The sequence below is a fragment of the Sorex fumeus genome, unplaced genomic scaffold, assembly GCF_029834395.1.
Source record: "Sorex fumeus unplaced genomic scaffold, SorFum_2.1 ptg000086l, whole genome shotgun sequence".
Lineage (NCBI taxonomy): Eukaryota > Metazoa > Chordata > Mammalia > Eulipotyphla > Soricidae > Sorex > Sorex fumeus.
This window is the reverse complement of record NW_026606143.1, coordinates 34991728-35004814: the sequence shown is the minus strand read 5'-3', so window position 1 is coordinate 35004814 and position 13087 is coordinate 34991728. Positions and strand designations below refer to the sequence as shown.

At 45.5% G+C, this 13087-nt stretch overlaps 1 protein-coding gene across 2 annotated transcripts in view; it reads left to right on the top strand.

Annotated features, from left to right (window-relative positions):
- Positions 1-13087, top strand: part of REPS2 (RALBP1 associated Eps domain containing 2) — a 252371-nt gene that overhangs the window by 67560 nt on the left and 171724 nt on the right. The gene's annotated exons all lie outside the window — the stretch shown is intronic.

Genomic DNA, 13087 nt, shown 5'->3' with positions numbered 1-13087 from the left:
TGCAGAAACTCCGAAACAAGGGCTCTGTAATGTGAGATGCCGAAAGGCAATTTAGCAGCTACTTGTAAAAGTAATTATATGATGAGGGGAGGAAGGAACAACTGTGAAAACTAATGAATTCAGCAGCCATTAATGGAGCAACTGAATATATTGTGAAAGTCACAAAGTGTGAGTCTAGGGGCTGGGGTGGTGTGTGTGGGGGTGTGGGGAATACAAAGGGTCAAGTTCTATTCTTGCCTGGTGCTGGGCATTTGGGGTTCAGGGGGTGGAGGTGCGGTCCAGTTGGAGATAATGACCCAAACATTGATCTTCCGATATTCCCAGGCTAGTGATGGATAGCCAGCTGGAGAAAATGGTCCTGGGGAGGCAGAGAACACGCCAAGGGCCATCGGCCAAGGTTTCTGAGGGGGAGATGGATTGAGTGAGCCCAGCAGGGGGAGGAGGGAGGAGACCGTGACCTTCTACGACCTTCTACACGGTACCCAGCAGGCGCTCGGGCTGCAGTTGCTTGGCCCCTGGTGTGGCCAAACCCTTCCGTGCATGTGGGGAGCAGACAGATACCCGGTTCTTGGAGAAAGCCGCCTGGAACAGCCTTGGAAGGGTCCTCAGAGCCAAGCTCAGGCCTGCTGGGCTTTCCTGCCTTAAGAATGAGGAGGCCTGGGACGCTGTTTGAGTTGGGGGGGGGCGGGTGATCTTGTGACAGGGAGGTCCTGGGGGACGGACCAAGAGGGCCCCGTGGAGGACTCCAGGCACAGTGTTCAAGGCATGGGCAGGATGAGAAAGCAGACTGGAAGTGGAGTCGGCGTGCTTCTGGAGAATTCTCCCACCGAGCGAGGCTTTGCAGATCTTTTCTTTTCTTTTCTTTTCTTTTCTTTTCCTTTTCTTTCTTTTCTTTTCTTTTTTCTTTTTTTCCTTTCCTTTCCTTTCCTTTCCTTTCCTTTCCTTTCCTTTCCTTTCCTTTCCTTTCCATTTATTTTGCTTTTTGGGTCACACCCGGTGATGCTCAGGGTTTCCTCCTGGCTCACACACTCAAGAATCACTCCTGGCGGTGCCCGGGGGACCATGTGGGATGCCGGGAATTGAACCCGGGTCGGCCACGTGCAGGGCAAATACTCTCCCCGCTGTACTGTTGCTCCAGCCCCGCTTTGCAGATTTTCTAATCTTTCTGAGGAAGTCTTTAAATAAGCACTTGGCAAAGCAGCCTCTTCATCCCTTTAAGTGGTTCTGAAAATTTATTCCATTTCACCTCAGAAGGAAAGGATTATTCCAGACCAACTAGAGGGTCTCTACGCTGGTAGCTTAGCAGTCATTTAATCTTGCAGAATTCTGTAGGAGGAAAACCGTTTCAGTGACCTGTGGTCTTCTTTCTGAACCCGGGCCAGGTCCTTCCAAAGGCCTAGTGAAGTTGCCTCCCTCGAATCCAGCACCCCAGCGCTTCACTGTACATCTGTAAGCTGTAAGGAAGCAGATTCCATCCATTCCTGTCTCCATCTTTTGTTCTCCATCCCGGAAAACAAACCTTAGTCCATATGTTTTTGTTAGGAGTTTGCACTGCATGTAGCCTAAGATGGATCCCGCTGAGAGTGTCACACACAGGTTTGCAGTTACTGAAGAAGAGGAGTGGAACACATTCTTCCCTTCGCCTCCCTTTTTATTTTATTTTATTTTATTTTTTGAGAAAAGCCTTGTAATCTACACTCTGTGAAGGAGCAATAATACAAAAAAGCATCCTGGAGGAAAAAAAAAACGTATGTGGATAAACTCCCGCCTTTTTTTCCTTTCAATATTTTTACATCAGGATATTCCTGCCCACAGTTGAGAGCTTTTCCATGGAGAACTTACACTGAGCCTTAAAGGAACAGAAGCCTCACTAAAAGAAACGTGCTTCGGGAACTGGCAAGTCTCTGAGGCTGCTAAGATGTAATTTGCAAAAGGTGACAGTTATTTTCCCTTCCCTGCGGCTTGACTGTTTCAGAAAGGCCCCGACGTACCTCTTGGAGGTTTGGTGGACGGAGAGCAAGAAAAGTGACATTGGGGGGCTTTCCTCGTGAGGTGGAGGTGATCTCCGTGCAGCGGTGTGTGGAAGCCAAGGCTAGCCTTCGAGGTGAATGACGACCTTTAGGGTGTCCAGCTCAAGGTATCAGGCAGGGCGCAGGGTTGTTTCAGCTATTCCTGACCCCTTTTTGCCCCACAAATTCGGCACAAGTGAGCCCGCCAGAAGCACCTGGGATTCATAATGCCCTTGATTTGGAATTCAGTTTCGGTTGTTGGGCATTTAGGAACCTTTTCTGCCAGGCCCACATTCAGTTATGTGACCCACAGTTGAAGAGACCTGAGTGTAACGGCATTTTTATCACCTAAAGAGTAGTTACTGTACAGAAAATAACCCAAAGCTGACTTTCAGTCATTAATACGAAAGTAATGCTGGCTGGAATGTGCTTATTACATTGTCCACATTCCAAGGATTACAATTACTTAATATTGGGAATTATTTTGCAAGACCACCATCTTAATATTAGAACTAACATTTAAGTTAGTGATTTTTCTCGTCCTCTTGTACAGGCAAGCCTGTCTTAAAATGTTACAAAAAGGGGTGTATTATAAAACTCAGGGTTCTTCCCCCCTTTTTGAGGGTTGGTTTCATTCATCAGATTGTCTCCTGAGTACAAGGAAATGATTTAAATTTTCCCTTGTCTTGGAAATGAGCCGTTTTAATGGGAGCTAGTAATGCATATCAAAAGTCTCAACTCCGGAGAATTTTGGATGTGTGCAAAAGCAGAAAGCCCCCTGTGAAGTCGTTGCCCAGAGTTCCAGTCCTGCCTTGCTCATGCCTCTTTCGCCGGCACCTCCAGCTGTTCTTTTTTTAAAATTTATTTTGAATACCCATCCCTCCACCAGTGCCCATTTCCCACCACCATGGATCCCAGTATCCCTCCCACCCCTCATCCCCCCCCAACCCACCCTACCTCTGTGGCAGGGCATTCCCCTCTATTTTCTCTCTCCTTTTGGGTGTTGTGGTTTGCAAGAGTTAAGCCTGATTTTCAGGGAGAAATGTTGGATGATTTACTTTCCATTGATCACTTTGTATATAAGGAGATGTCACGCAGCCACATAAGCGGCCGCACTGTTTGGAACAAATGTCCTGGTTCCTGCATGCCCGAGTTATGCTTGTAGAGGTTCATGGTCACTGGGGTTCCCTCTGGAGAAGGCGGGATGCAGCACATACTCCCATCTGGGACCTCCCGGTGATATTGGCTCTGTTTGGGACCTGGAGCATTCTCTGGGTGCTGTGGGGCCCTCCAGCGGTTTTCTTTGTTGCTGTGTGCTGTAAAGATGGTGCTGGGGGGCGGGTTGTGGGCGTGACTTCCGGAATCAGAGGTTGCCTGGGAGCCGGGGTGGCCCCATTGCAGTTTGGAACAAATGTCCTGGTTCCCACATGCCCGAGCTATGCTTGTAGAGGCTCATGGTCACCGGGGTTCCCTCAACCTCCAACTGTTCTTTGCCTTCCTTTTATTTGGAAGCAAATCCAAGTGATCATCATATAATGGACATTTATGGACATCTGAATAGAGCTTAGTTTTTTTTTTTTTTGGATCGTATTCCTGGCTCAGGAATTACTCCTGGCAGTCCTTGGGGAACCATACGGGAGGGATGCTGGGGATTGAACTCGGGTTGGCCGCATGCAAGGCAAACGCCCTACCACTGTACTGTCGCTCTGACTGCAAAGCTTAACTTCTTTAACTGTGTGTCTAACCCCACCTCCCCACATAGGGTCGTAAAACTGAATGTCGAGGTTTCAGAGAATTTGTCAACAACAAAAGTTCCTTCCTTCTCTCCTTCCCTCCCTCCCTCCCTCCCTCCCTCCCTCCCTCCCTCCCTCCCTCCCTCCTCCCTCTCTCCCTCTCTCCCTCTCTCCCTCTTCCTTCCTTTCCCTCCTTCTCCCTTCCTCTCCCTCCCTCCCCCTCTCCCTCCCGGTCTCTCTCTGTCTCTGCTCTTTCAGCTATGCTCAGGGCATACTCGTATTGTTCATGCCCTCAGAGATCACTTCTGTCAAGCTCAGGGGATCCTGTGGGGTGCTGGGGATTGCATCCGGGTCCCCTGCATGTGTGCAAGGCAAGCGCCTTCTCCTCCAGCCCTCGGCAACAGTAAAAGCTTTCTCACTGTCCAGCCACCAAAAGTTACTTCCAAACCCAATCACAGAGTTTCTGGCAACACTTGACCGTTTTGTGTTTATTGAGGGGAAAGCGTTGGAGGGGTCCGAGCGCTGGCTAGAGTAGTGTGGGGTTGCTCTGGAAGAATGAACACCCCCCTGGGTTGCCTGGATCTGCAGAGAAGTAGCATTTCGCTTAAGTCTGAGGGGGCGGGAGGCTCTTCCAGGTGAGTGGGATGAAAACCAACCGTTTTTGAACTTCGCTGAGGATTCTATTAAGTTCATTTCGTTTCTGACTTTTTTTTTCCATCCGCGCCCCCATTCTGACTTTGTTTCCTTCCTTCTGTGGCCCCTGTACTGGTTGTCCCACTAATCTTGTGCCTTGATCCCCACCCCCAGTCCCTAGTTGCTTGAAGGTCACCTGCGGTCCTTTGGACTCTCCTGGAGGACAGCTAGTGGGTTGAGAAAGATGGATTTAGTACATCGTGTCCCCCCAGATGTTAGTCCTACAAGGAAGTTAGTAACTGTTTCACTCGAGAAAACCTAGATTTTGGGCAAATTGTTGACAGTTATAAAGCTAATCTCTTCCATGCAAAGCACCTTGTCTTCCAGACTATTTGCCATGTTTTGCATCATACAGAGATGTGGGAGAGGTGCTGGGAAAGTGGGAGCAACTGACTTCAGCCCCGAGGTCGTGTGCTGTGTGCCCGGGCCAGGGTGTCAACAGATGCCATGCCAAGAAGCTAGGATTTTATTCCAGGTATCCGGGCAAACATATCATTAAGCATTTTTTTCCTTTTTGGGTCAAACCCGGCGATGCACAGTGGTTCCTCCTGGCTCTGCACTCAGGAATTACCCCTGGTGGTGCTCGGGGGACCATATGGGATGCTGGGAATTGAACCTGGGTCAGCCACGTGCAAGGCAAACGCCTTACCCACTGTGCTATTGCTCTAATCCCAAGCTTGTGATCAATAGTGTCAGTGTTTTTTTATTTTTCCTTTTGCTCATTCAAAAAAAATTATTCAGTCCTTGTAAGAGACAGTTACAAAGCTTTCATGATTGAGTTCCAGTCCTACAGTGTTCGAACACCGATCCCAACACCAGTGTACATTTCCCACCACCAATGTCCCCATTATCCCTCCTGCCACCGCCACCCCAGCCCACCTCCCGCTTCTATGGCAGGCACTTTCCTTCTTTCTCTCTCTATACTTTTGGGCATCATGATTTGCAATACAGATACTGAGAGGAGACCATCATTTTGGTCCTTTGTCTTCTTTCAGCACACATCTCCCACCCGAGCGATCCCTCCAACCATCATTGATTTAGTGGTCCCTTCTCTATCCCAACTCTTCTCTTCCCCAGCACTTGAGTCAGGCTTCCAAACAAGGACCAGTCATCTTGGCCCTTGTCTTTACTTGGGTGTTAATAGTGTCAGCGTTTTCATTTTTGTTTAAAAAAATTTTTTGAGAGACCATGATTTATAGTACTATTGGGCACTGCACCATGGACGGGAGTACCGATTTCCCTACACCCTGTCACAGTGTCCCCTTCCCCTCTGTTCCCTTCCTACCAGATCTCATTTTCTGTTGCTTTGAGCATTTGTTACACCCTTCCTTTCTTTCTAGCCCACATAGGAGAGAGATCATTCTTCTGTTCCTCTCTAGCTTCACCTGATGTGATACTCTCCAGAACCTTCCATAGAGCAGAAACTGCATCATTTCATCTTCTCTTACAGTCAAATTGTATTCCATTGTATATATGGATCTTAGTTCCTTTATCCCCTTATCTGTTCCTGGCCACTTGGGTTGTTTCCAGATTGGGGCCATTGTGAACAGTGTTGCAGTGAACATAAGGGGGCATGTGTCTTTTCTGAATGGAGTTTTTGAGCCCTTGTGGTAGATGCCCAGAAGTGGACTTGCTGGGTCACATGGAAGCTCACTTCCTGGTTTTTTGAGAAGTCTCCATATTGCTTTCCAAATGTGGACCAATTCACATTCCCATTGACAGTAGATGAGGGTCTCTTGACCCCCACATCCAGACCAGCACTGTTTGTTTTTGTTTCTTTGTGATATGTGCCAATCTCAGTGGTAAGAGGTTATATCTCATTATTGTATGATTTTCACTTCCTTGGTGATAAATGATGTAGGGAATTTTAAAAAATGTTCTTTTGGGCTCTCTCTCTCTTTTTTTGGTGGAAGTTTCTCTTCATTTCTTCCCCCTCCTTTTTTAATGTTTGTTTCTAAGAAAGGTTTTATTTATTTATTTTTGCCTTTTGGGTCAGACCCAGCAGTGCTCAGGGGTTACTCCTGGCTCTGCACTCAGGAATTACTCCTGGCGGTGCTTGGGGGACCATATAGGATGCTGGGAATTGAACCCGGGTCGGCTGCGTGCAAGGCAAACGTCCTCCTTGCTGTACTGTCACTCTGGCCCTGTTTTTTTTTTCTTGTAAAGTTCTGCCAGTGCTTTATATATCTTGGATTTGAACACTTTATTAGATGGGTGGCGGACTAATATTTTCTCCCAGTATTTTTGGTGTTTTTGTATTGTCAGCTTTAAAGGGAAGACTATGCTGGTTCTAGAGTGGATGAACTGAATTGGAAGAGGAGCTGAAGAGAGACAGTTGGAGGAAAATTATTCCAGCATTATTTGTCAAGTATAAACAGTGTGACAGGGAATGAAATGATGAATTGCATCTCTCTCTCTCTCATGGCGCTTAACTTAGTAGAGAATCTGTTACATGTAAATGACTTGGGATCATGTGAAAATACACCAAGCTTCATGGTTCATAGAAAAATGCAGACTAAACTTGCTGTGGAATACATCCTACGAAATAGAGACAATGAAAAAGCCTAAAAATACCAAGTTTGCAGAAGGGCATGAAGCAATCAGACCTTTCAAACAAAATTTTAGCAGCGTGGCCATATTTATTGAAGCTGAACATAATACGTAGCCGATAAGCCAACCATGACCACCCTTAGCTATGAACCAAAGAGCAGTGTGTTTTGTGCCAATATATCCCATCCCACATATCTTCCACGTCCAATAATATCTCAGTAGCACTTGTGAGAATAGATCTAAAAAGTCCCCAAATGGTCAGCGGCAGAAGAAGAATTTATAATATAGTCACATGTGCACTGAACAACAACAAAAAAGCGTGAACCGCAATTTTATTAAATGACTGAGAAGAATGTCAAACAACACTGAATAAAGCATCCAGACTCGAGGGGGTACAGAGCCTGATTACATTTATATAAAGTTTGGAAATAGGCAAGACTAATCTGTGGTATTAGAAGTCAGAAAAATAGTGTGTGGGCAGGGATTGAAAGAAACCGCGGCAGGGAGCTTTCTAGAAGGCCTGTCTTGTTTTCTTTCTCCATATGGATGCTAGTTGTATAATTCAGTTTATGAAAACCCCTCCAACTATAAACCATACACTTAAGATTTGTATGCTTTTCTTTATATATATTATATTTTACTGTATGAATACTTCGGTCAGAAGCTAAACATATAAATGAATAGGAAAGATTCTTTACATTTCAGTGAGCAGCATTTCCTTTACAAAGAAGTTTCGATGATAATTTTTTTTATGCCTGCTTGCTCATTTGAGGAAAATGGAAGGACCCTGATCTGAAAAATCACACGCAAGTTCTTTTCCTCTCTCGGGATTAGAGCTGGCTCCTTTGGTGGGGAGGAGAATACCAACTAATGTAATAAAGTTTCAAAAACTTGAAAAAGAAATATGTCCTTTCGTGGTTAAATGCGCAAATTCTATTTTAAAAATTATGTCATACTTGCTAGGCAAGGCAAGAGAGGCGGCATGTTATTGTGTTTTACTTTATTGCCTTTCATGGTTATTAAAGACCCTCCACTGTTATAAAGATCACAACTTGCCAAGATTGTGGCTGGCATAGAATTTTTTTTTGGGGGGGAAGGGTTGTTTGGAGGTCACATTCACTGGTGCTCAGGGCTTACCCCTTTCTCTGTGGTTAGGAATTACTCCTTCCAGTGCTCAGGGGAACCATATGGAATGCTGGGGATTGAATCTGGGTTGACCATGTGTAAGACAAATGCCCAACCCACTCTGCTATCCTACTATTTTGGCCCCAGTGGCTGGTATTTTTTTTATAATATAATGAATATATTTATATATTTTTTCTTTTTTTTTCCTTCTTAAATTTTTATAGTGAAACACCATGAGGTACAGTTGTAGACTTACAAATTTTTGTGCTTGGGTTTCAGTTATACAATGATCGAATACCCATCCCTCCACCAGTGCCCATTCTCCACCACCACCATTTCCAGTATTCCTCCCTCCCCCTACCCCCCCATCCCACCCTACCTCTGTGGCAGGGCATTCCCTTTTGTTCTCTCTCTCCTTTTGAGTGCTGTGGTTTGCAGAAGAGACATTGAGTGACAATTTTGTTCGGTCTGTAGTCTACTCTCATCACGCATTTCCCATCCTGAGAGGAACCTCCCAATACCCTTTATTTGGGGCTCCCTTCTCTATCTGAGCTGCCTTTTCCCCTAGCGTGTGCGGCTGTCCTCAAAGCCATGGAGTAATCCTCGTGGTACTTATCTTGGCTATTCTAGGGTGTTAGTCTCCTATTTTGTTACCGTGGCTGGTATTTTTAAAGCAATGCAGTTTTTTTTCTTTTGCTTTTTGGGTCACACCTGGCGATGCACAGGGGTTACTCCTGGCTCATACACTCAGGAATTACTCCTGGCGGTGCTCAGGGGACCATATGGGATGCTGGGAATCGAACCCGGGTCGGCCACATCAAGGCAAATGCCCTACCCGCTGTATTATCACTCCAGCCCCATAAAGCAATGCAGTTTTTAAAAAATGAAAGTATGTAGATGCCGAGTGATAGTACAGTGGGTAGGGGGTGTGCCTGGCACGCACCCGATCCAGGTTCGATTCCCCGGCATCCCATATGATAATTCCTGAGTGCAGAGCTAGGAGTAACCCCTGAACATCGCTGGGCTGACCCAAATAGCAAAACAAAACAAAACCCAAACTATGTTCTTTTTTGGTGGGGAAGGGCAGTTAAAAGAGTTTTAGTTGGAAATGAGTTATAGTGCTGTCAGCAGGGAATTCTATGTGCAAGAATCAATACCAAAAAAACGAGGTTTTTTTCAAACAAACAAAAAAAATCAAACAAGAATATGTCTATCCCTGGATGAAAACATTGTGACCAGGGGCTGGAGCAATAGCACAGCGGGTAGGGCGTTTGCCTTGCACGCAGCCTACGTAGGTTCGATTCCCAGCATCCCATATCGTCCTCCGAGCACTGCCAGGAGTAATTCCTGAGTGCATGAACCAGGAGCAACTCCTGTGCATCGCTGGGTGTGACCCAAAAAGCAAAAACAAAACAAACAAACAAAAAAAAATTGTGACCATTGGCATATAGGAACCAGTGTATTCCCACAGGGGCTCTCCTAGGAACCTACTTTTAGATATTAATTGGGCTTGAAGAACTTTTTTCTTTTTATTATATATTTTATCATGTAATTTTCATCCGCATAATTTACAATCATCAATCCAACCACATCTATAAACGACTGTCTTCTTTTGCTGCGTAGAATAATGTTTATACCTCCCAAGGATTATGATATGTATGTTCTTTTTTAAAATGACACAATGCCATTGCACATTTAGTGGACTAACAAAGCTTTTTATATGCACTGGGACACCAGAAATTTCATCTGCACCACTTGATTTACAATATTTCCTTATTGCTGTGGTCTGGAGAAAAAAAATCCCACAAACTTTCCAAGCTCTGCTTGTATTAGGGAAGGATTAAACAAAGGCAAGGTAAAGGAAACTCTTAATTTTTGGAACTGATTCTATGATAGCATCAGCTACCTATGATTAGGATGGAAGGTAAGTTTCTGACATGACAGATCGATTATAACGAACTATGGGGAAAGTGTATTTATGCTTTTATTTATTTATTTATTTTTGCTTTTTGGGTCACACCTGGTGATGCACAGGGGTTATTCCTGGTTCATGCACTCAGGAATTACTCCTAGCCGTGCTCGGGGGACCATATGGGATGCTGGGAATCGAACCCGGGTCGGGCCGCGTGCAAGGCAAATGCCCTAATTGCTGTGCTATCACTCCAGCCCCATATTTATGCATTTATATGAGCTCGCTTACACTCTGTCTGGGATGGCTTAGGTTATTCATGTGGAGATAACCTAGCAGGGTTCTGGGAAAGTGCAGGAAGCATCTGAGATGTTAGATTTGGAGAGAATGATTTGTTGATCATTAGCATTTGGATGATTATGGAAGCCTAGAGTGAGAATCAGAGCAATCATTAGCAGGGCTGCTCAACCGTGGCTGCAGAGTGGAATCTACTTGAAAACTTTCCCCAAATACCCAGACCTGGACTGCGTCACTGACCAGTTAAAGCAGTGTGTTTCGGGGTGGGGCCTAGCTAGGGCCCTGCTGGAGGGGGGATAAACCAAGACCAACGAAATAGACCCTGGCATGTTTAACGATGCGCACTTTTTTCAGCACCGCTGCCTGCCCTCATGAGATTAGTACTGCACTGTAGCACTGTCGTCCCGTTGTTCGTCGATTTGCTCAAGCGGGCACCAGTAACGTCTCCATAGTGAGACTTGTTACTGTGTTTGGCATATCGAATACGCCACAGCGAGCTTATCAGGCTCTGCCATGCAGGCGGGATATTCTCGGTAGCTTGCTGGACTCTCCGAGAGGGACGGAGGAATCAAACCTGGGTCGGCTGCGTGCAGGGCAAATACCCTACTTGCTGTGCTATTGCTCTAGCCTTACTCTTTTCATTTACACCTTGTAGGGACACTGAGGTACAGGAGTTAAGTATTATTGAGAAGCTGAAGGTAGGGCCTGGATTCGTACCCAGCAACTTTCCTTCAAGTCATTCACTTTGTTCCTTTTTTATTATTTATTATTTTATTTTATTTTGCTTTTTTGGGTCACACCCGGCGATGCACAGGGGTTACTCCTGGTTCATGCACTCAGGAATAACTCCTGGTGGTGCTCAGGGGACCATATGGGATGCTGGGAATCGAACCTAGGTAGGCTGCATGCAAGGCAAACGCCCTACCCGCTGTGCTAGTGCTCCAGCCCCCTTTGTTCCTTAAAAAAAAATTATTTTATTTTAAGTTGTTCACAGTAATTTATTGCATTCAGCATTCCAACCTGAATCCCACCACCATTATTTCGAATTTTCCCATGACCCCCAAAGCCTTCCCTCGAAGCAGTTCCTAAGCAATTTATTTTGTATTGCTTCTTATGAATATTCTGCTAAAAATGATACAGAAAAGTTTCCGTAGAGGAAAGTGTGTGAAATTAAGCCCTTGTATAAGAGATTACTAACATATTGTTACAGGTTGAACATATTTTTATCATAGAAATTGATTGCCTTCTACTTTACACACCATCACATGTGGTGTGCTACTCTTGGTATATCGGTGTCATACAGTATGAGATGTCGCGTGGCCGTGAGTGTTCCAGGAATTCTAACATTTTAAATAGGCCGATACAGCTTGAGTGAATTTTTTTTTTTTTGGCTTTTTGGGTCATACCCAGTGGTGCTCAAGTGTTACTCCTGGTTCGACACTCAGGAATTACTCCTGAGGGTGCTGGGGGCCCAAATGGGATGCTGAGGATTGAACCCGGGTCGCCTGCATGCAAGGCAAAGGTCCTCCCCCCCGCCAACTATTGAGGCATCTCTGCATCCCTTTATTCCTTTTATCTTGCTATCCTACTCAACTCAAGAAAAGTCTGGGGAGGGTTTGGTAGTGTGAGAAACTCACCGGACTCCTTCCCCAGTGAAATAACCCCGTAGCTGGTAAAATGAGAAAGGTGACCACCTGGGGACTGGAGTAATAGCACAGCGGGTAGGGCATTTGCCTTGCACGCAGCCAACCTGGGTTCGATTCCCAGCATCTCATATGGTCCCCTGAGCACTGCCAGGAGTAATTCTTGAGTGCAGAGCCAGGAGTAACCCCCCCCCCAGCATTGCCGGGTATGAAAAAAAAAAAGGAAAAGTAACCACCTAAAGTCTTTGGAAATAAACTTGAGGACATAGCAGGTAATGGGGAAACTTTTTGAAGAAAATGTTTATCTTGGTATAAACAGCAGAGTCTTTGGCTTAACTTCCACCAGATCCACAGATGGAATTGTTTTTCCTGATGCATCTAGTCAAGAAGACAGGACTCCCCCTCCCCTGTCCTGGTCCCCTATGACTGCCAGGTGACCCGCTCCTGGGGCCTGTCAACTGTGAACCCCTGCAGCCCCAGTGAAAGCCCTCCAGTTGGGCTGGGAAAATGGCAAGTTGAAAAGGAACAAAACTCCAGGTTGTTGCCAAGTCACCAGGATTTCTTGGCTGCTTGTTCTCGGTTGCTGTGAGCCTTGCCTTGTTTCCAGAGTTCCTATAATTTCCTCCATTTTTCTTAGTGCTTGGATGGAGGAGAGAACTTTCGGAGGCTCTTAATCTATCCATTTTTGCTGACCCCTTAGTTGAACTTTTTAGGCAAGTTTCGTGATTAATTGAGTGGCTATTATTAGTTTGTTCTGAAAGTGATTCTTTTTTTTTTTTTTGCTTTTTTTTTTTGGGTCACACCCAGCAATGCACAGGGGTTACTCCTGGCTCTGCGCTCAGGAATTACCCCTGGCGGTGCTCAGGGGACCATATGGGATGCTGGGAATCGAACCTGGGTCAGCCGCATGCAAGGCAAGCGCCCTACCCGCTGTGCTATTGCTCCAGCCCCCTGAAAGTGATTCTTATATTTAAAGTTACTGGAAATAACTTACTAATAACTTTATAAATAAATGTCCCATAATACGAGCCAACTGTGTTTTTTTAAGTCACGTTGTATCTCTATGGCAGAATATTATGCAGTTGTCAAAAGGATGAGATAGTTTTAATTGAAATATTCAGAGGATAA